The sequence below is a fragment of the Salmo salar genome, chromosome 08 (assembly GCF_965601325.2).
Source record: "Salmo salar chromosome 08, fSalSal1, whole genome shotgun sequence".
In the NCBI taxonomy this organism is placed as follows: Eukaryota; Metazoa; Chordata; class Actinopteri; order Salmoniformes; family Salmonidae; genus Salmo; species Salmo salar.
In genome coordinates this window covers 3714001-3720000 of record NC_138298.1, presented here as the reverse complement: position 1 = coordinate 3720000, position 6000 = coordinate 3714001, and the positions used below count along the sequence as shown (strand labels likewise).

Sequence of the window (6000 nt, the reverse complement as noted above, 5' to 3'; positions counted from 1 at the left end):
CATTTTGTCCACGAGGGTGTGCTCTTGCACTATTTCATCAGCAACACTGCCTTGTATTAAGCATTTAATGATGAATTGACTAAATGTCTGTTTTATCAGACTCACTTTGACTATATATGTTGTAGCAAGAGATTGTTTCTCGCTTACGGCCATATCAGCCTCGGTACGCCCGATCTCGTCTGATCTCGGAAGCGAAGCAGGGTCGGGCCTGGTTAGTACTTGGATGGGAGACCCCCTGGGAATACCAGGTGCTGTAAGCATTTTGTCCACGAGGGTGTGCTCTTGCACTATTTCATCAGCAACACTGCCTTGTATTAAGCATTTAATGATGAATTGACTTAATGTCTGTTTTATCAGACTCACTTTGACTATATATGTTGTAGCAAGAGATTGTTTCTCGCTTACGGCCATACCAGCCTGGGGGCGCTAATCCTTGATTGGAGAAGTGACGACAGGTGCGAGTAATTGAGCTGTGAGTGTTTGCTTGAGAGTGTTTGCTCGAGAGCTATTTTCGTTTCTTTTTTGGATTTTGCAATATAATTTATTGTTTTTTCATTTGGATAGTTTTTAGTTTTGTTTAGTTTTCCCCCCCTGCAGTTTTGCTGCCTGGGGGAGGTTTTTTTGCTTTCATTTTTGATTCACAATGACGGACAACATGGCAACGACAAACGGAACGGACAAAGACAACGAAAATGCGCAACGGAAGGAAAACGAAAAAGGAGGAATGAAATATGGAAAAGAATACACGGTGGCAATTGAGTTGGTGGGAGAAGAAAAGGTGACGACGATGGAATTACTACGAGCAATTAAGGAGACGTGTGGAGAGGTGGTGGGATGCCGAATGAAAGGAGATAAGAAATATGAAATTACGATGAGAAACGGAAAAGGTAAAGAACGGCTAATGGACGGTATACGGATAAAGGACAACAAGATACTGGCGAGAGATGTGAATATTAATGACAATAACAGAGACGGGTATGAACACGGGGAGCACAACGACGACAATATATGAGACGGAGATGAACGCGGGGAGCACAACGAACATTCCAGAAACGGCGATGAACACGGGGAGCACAACGACGACTACACATGAGACGGAGATGAACATTCCAGAAACGGCGGAGAACACGGGGAGCACAACGAACATTCCAGAATCGGCGATGAACACGGGGAGCACAACGGACGAGGGTGTAAAGAAGAAAAGTTGGCTGGATGAAATGGACTTGGAGGAGATATCGGACTCGGATGATGGGGAAAAGTTTGAAAGAATGAGAGGAGGATACAGGAAGAGGAAAGCAGCGGAGGGGGGGGAGAGAAAGGGTGGAAGAGGAAAGAAACTGGATAAAAGGTAGAGGATAATGAAATTATATTTTATAATTTTATTATTTATTAGTATGGTCACAATAATGTCGATAAATGCGAATGGGTTGAGAACAATAGGAACATTTAATAGAATAGTACACATAAAGAATTCTGATATTTTATGTATTCAAGAGACGCACTGGGATAATATGTGTGTTTTAGAAGTACAGAAAATATGGAGGGATTTTATTTATGTAAACAATGGTAGGGGGAATTCATGTGGGGTTGCAATTTTAATAAGGAAGGATGTAGTAGAAAATGTGAAGAAGATATATAATGATAATAATGGGCGGATTTTAATTTTAGACTTTGAGTATATGAGTAGGGTTTTTAGGATTATAAATATTTATGCGCCGAATAATGAAATAGAGAGAAGGAATTTATTTTTAGAATTAGCGAAATGGTGCAAGGGAAACTGTATTTTAGTTGGGGATTTTAATGTAAAAATGGATAGACTAGATATGACAAGGGGAGCTATTTTTAGAAGTGATGTATCTAGGGGGGTTTTAAGGAAAATGATGGTTGAAAACAATTTAATTGATATATGGAGGGAGGAGAATCCGAATAAGAGAGAATTTTCTAGAAGGCAGGTGGTTTTAGGGGAATTGAAACAGACACGGATAGATTTGGTTTTAGTAAATGAAGGGTTAAGGAATTTTATGAAGGATATTAAATATATTTTTACAACTTTTAGTGATCATGCTGGGTTAACATTTTCGGTGGGGTTAGATAAGGAAAGGAGAGGGGGGGGAATATGGTGTATGAATGCAGGGTATCTAGGTGATGAGGAATACGGGAAACAACTTAAATCTTTGATAGAAGATGAAATGGAGGATAAGCAAAAAGGGAATGATAAGTGCAAGTGGTGGGAAAATGTTAAGGAAAAAATAAAAGTTTTTAGTATTAGATATGCAAGGAAGAAGAGGAGTAGGATGATAAGAGCAGAAAATTATTTAAGAACAAAATTGAATGAAGAAATGAAGAAATGTGATAGTGATCCTGATTATACTATTGAAAGGTTTTTAGATTTAAAAGCAAAATTGAGCAAATGTGAAATAGAGAAGTGTAAGGGTGCAATTATTAGAAGTAGGGCAAAATATGTTTTATGTTTTTTCTTGGTTTAGAAAAAACTAAACAGACGAAATCATATATTAGTGAGATTGAAAATGTAAAGGGTGAAGTGGTAAATGATTATGTTGAAATATTAGAAACTGTACAGAATTTTTATAAGGATTTATTTAAGAAAGGGGAGGTGGAGGAGGGGTGTGTAAAAGAGATTTTAAGTAGTGTGGATGTGCAAATTGGTGTTGAAGATAAGCAAATGTGTGATAGGAAGATAACAATGGATGAAGTGAAAGATGCAATTAAGGGTTTACAAATAAATAAAAGTCCTGGAGTAGATGGACTAATTGCAGAGTTTTATAAAATGTATGAAAGTATTTTAGCACCTATTTTATTAGAAGTATATCAATATATGGAAGACAATGATACTGTTTCAGATTCCATGGTGACAGGGCTGATATCGATTTTATATAAAAATAAGGGGAGCAAACTGAAACTAGAAAATTATAGGCCAATTAGTTTATTAAACTCAGATTATAAGATTTTAGCTAAGATACTGGCAAATAGGATGAAGATGGTTTTAAATGATATTATAGCACCTACACAAAATTATAGTGTGCCTGGAAGAGATATAGCAGATACCATAACTACACTTAGAGATGTGATAAATAAAATGAATAGTGACAAGATGGGGGGGATTGTTTTAAGTATAGATTTTAATAAAGCTTTTGACAGGGTGGAACATGATTTTATGTTTAGGGTACTGGAAAAGTATGGGTTTGGAAATGGTATAATAAGATGGATAAAATTATTATATAGAAAGGCTAAAAGTACGGTTAAATGTAATGGGGTTTTAACAGATTCTTTTATTCTTGAGAGGTCAGTGAGACAGGGGTGCCCTTTATCAGCTTTATTGTTTGTTTTATCGGTAGAACCCTTAGCGGCATACCTTAAAAAAGATCATTTTATAAATTGTGTAGAGACTCCGCAAGGAGGTTTTAGTTTAATTCATCAATATGCAGACGATACCACAATTACAGTCAGAGATGAGGGAAGTGTTAAAAGGGTGATGGAGTGTTTTAAAGTATATGAGAAAGCCTCAGGAGCTAAAGTGAATATGGAAAAGTCAGTAATAATGTATGTTGGGAAGAATAATGAGGGGACTTTTCCTTTTAAGGTGGTAAATGATTATTTTAAGGTGTTAGGTGTGTTTTTAGGGGTGAAGGAACAAGAAGCTAGGGATCTGACATGGAGTGGGGTTATAAATAAAGTTAGGAAGGTAGTAAATATGTGGAGGGGGAGGGCTTTGAAATTAAAAGGGAAAGTAATTGTTGTAAATTCCTTGCTGATGTCAATTTTTATTCATGTCATGAACGTTTTAGATGTACCAGAATGGGTTTTATCTGAAATGAATACGATTTTAGTTGATTTTTTATGGGATGGGAAAGGAGCGAAAATTTCTTTTAAAACATTGATTGCAGGATATGAGGAGGGGGGTTTGAAGTTGGTGGATTTAAATGTAAGGAAAAAAGCAATTAGAGTTAAAATGGTACGGAAATATTTATATGGTGAACTAGATTATGGATGGAAAAGATTTTTTAAGGAGTATTTGCAGGAGGTTGGGAGGATGGGGGACAATGGTTTATTGATGTGCATGAAAAAAGAAATGTTAAGTAATATACCATTGTTTTATAGAGAAGTGTTTGAAGCTTGGGGGGAGTTTTTACCAAATATTTATTATGAGTGTACCATTTTAGACAATATTTTAAATCAGCCAATTTTCTTAAATCCCAAGATACAATATAATAATAAGATGTTGTTTTGTAAATATTTTATGAGGGCTGGGATGAGACAGATTGGGGATATTTTATACGAGGTCATTCCAGGGTTTCTTACTGTACAAGCGATCTATGATAATGTTTGTGAAGTAGAAGATGAAATAAGTAAAACTACAATAGAAAATATGTATAAGAGAATTTTAGGGTGTATTCCTGAAGAATGGGTGCTTTTAATAAATACAGAGGTGGTTGAGAGGGCTAAGGGTTTACCGGTTTTATATTATGAAAGTAATGGGGAGAAACATGTTTTATCAGGTTTGAAAGTTAAAAAGATTTATGAAAAATGTATTTTAAGAGAGATAAAAGCTCCTGCTTCAGAAAAAGTGTGGTCTAGGGTATTTGTAAATATAGATGTAAAATCAATATGGAAGAATGTCAATGTTAAATATAATTCTATAGAATGTGAAGATAATGATTTTAAATTGAAACATAATAGGATTTTTACGAACGTGGTTTTACATCAAATAAATAGAGACATTAAAAGAGAATGTGATATTTGTGGTACGGAGGTGGAAAATTTTATGCACTTTTTTATTGAATGTAGTAGATTACAAGGGTTTCATGAGTTTATAAAGGGGCTTTTAGAACAACATTGGGGAGAAGATATTGTAAATGGGGTTGAGTGGAGGAGGTTGTTTCTATTTGGTATAAATGGAAAAAGCAAAGTTTTTAATATTAATTTGATGAATTTTGTTCTTAGCCATGCTAGATACGCTGTAAGACAAAGAAGGAATTTAGGACATTATGAAGGGAAAATTGTGAGTGTGGAGGTTTTATTTAAAAGTATTTTAGAGAAAGATATTGAACTAATATATAAATATGGAGGATGTAATTTTGAAAAACTGTTTGTGTGGGGGAGCACTTTTATCGAAATTGATCAAAATGGAAAACTTGCTTTTAATTATTAATTGGTTTTAGTGGATGATTGTGTTTTTTAATTGGTTTTATTTTCTTTTCTTTTTTGATTTTGTAAAAGGATGAATTGTTCATCCTTTTTATTATTATTGTTTGAATATTGTAAATATTATGTGTTTTTTCATAATAAAAGATTTAAAAAAAAAGGTACTCCCGATCTCGTCTGATCTCGGAAGCTAAGCAGGGTCGGGCCTGGTTAGTACTTGGATGGGAGACCGCCTGGGAATACCAGGTGCTGTAAGCATTTTGTCCACGAGGGTGTGCTCTTGCACTATTTCATCAGCAACACTGCCTTGTAGTAAGCATTTAATGATGAATTGACTAAATGTCTGTTTTATCAGACTCACTTTGACTATATATGTTGTAGCAAGAGATTGTTTCTCGCTTACGGCCATACCAGCCTGGGTACTCCCGATCTCGTCTGATCTCGGAAGCTAAGCAGGGTCGGGCCTGGTTAGTACTTGGATGGGAGACCGCCTGGGAATACCAGGTGCTGTAAGCATTTTGTCCACGAGGGTGTGCTCTTGCACTATTTCATCAGCAACACTGCCTTGTAGTAAGCATTTAATGATGAATTTACTAAATTTCTGTTTTATCAGACTCACTTTGACTATATATGTTGTAGCAAGAGATTGTTTCTCGCTTACGGCCATATCAGCCTGGGTACGCCCGATCTCGTCTGATCTCGGAAGCTAAGCAGGGTCGGGCCTGGTTAGTACTTTGATGGGAGACTGCCTGGGAATACCAGGTGCTGTAAGCATTTTGTCCACGAGGGTGTGCTCTTGCACTATTTCATCAGCAACACTGCCTTGTAGTAAGCATT

At 36.1% G+C, this 6000-nt stretch overlaps 4 non-coding genes across 4 annotated transcripts in view; all 4 read left to right on the top strand.

Moving 5' to 3' along the window:
- LOC145852145 (5S ribosomal RNA) overlaps positions 1–2 on the top strand; it is a 119-nt gene extending 117 nt beyond the window's left edge. Inside the window, exon 1 of the ribosomal RNA XR_014373999.1 lies at positions 1–2. This exon is cut by the window's left edge and continues 117 nt beyond it. This is a non-coding gene — a ribosomal RNA (5S ribosomal RNA).
- Positions 3–141: 139 nt separating this feature from the next.
- Positions 142–260, top strand: LOC145851341 (5S ribosomal RNA). Its single transcript, XR_014373192.1, has one exon. It is a non-coding gene; the product is annotated as a 5S ribosomal RNA (ribosomal RNA).
- Positions 261–5560: 5300 nt separating this feature from the next.
- On the top strand, positions 5561–5679 carry LOC123738083 (5S ribosomal RNA). Its single transcript, XR_006767376.2, has one exon. It is a non-coding gene; the product is annotated as a 5S ribosomal RNA (ribosomal RNA).
- A 139-nt stretch (positions 5680–5818) lies between these two features.
- On the top strand, positions 5819–5937 carry LOC145887362 (5S ribosomal RNA). Its single transcript, XR_014398953.1, has one exon. It is a non-coding gene; the product is annotated as a 5S ribosomal RNA (ribosomal RNA).
- The last annotated feature ends 63 nt before the right edge of the window (positions 5938–6000 follow it).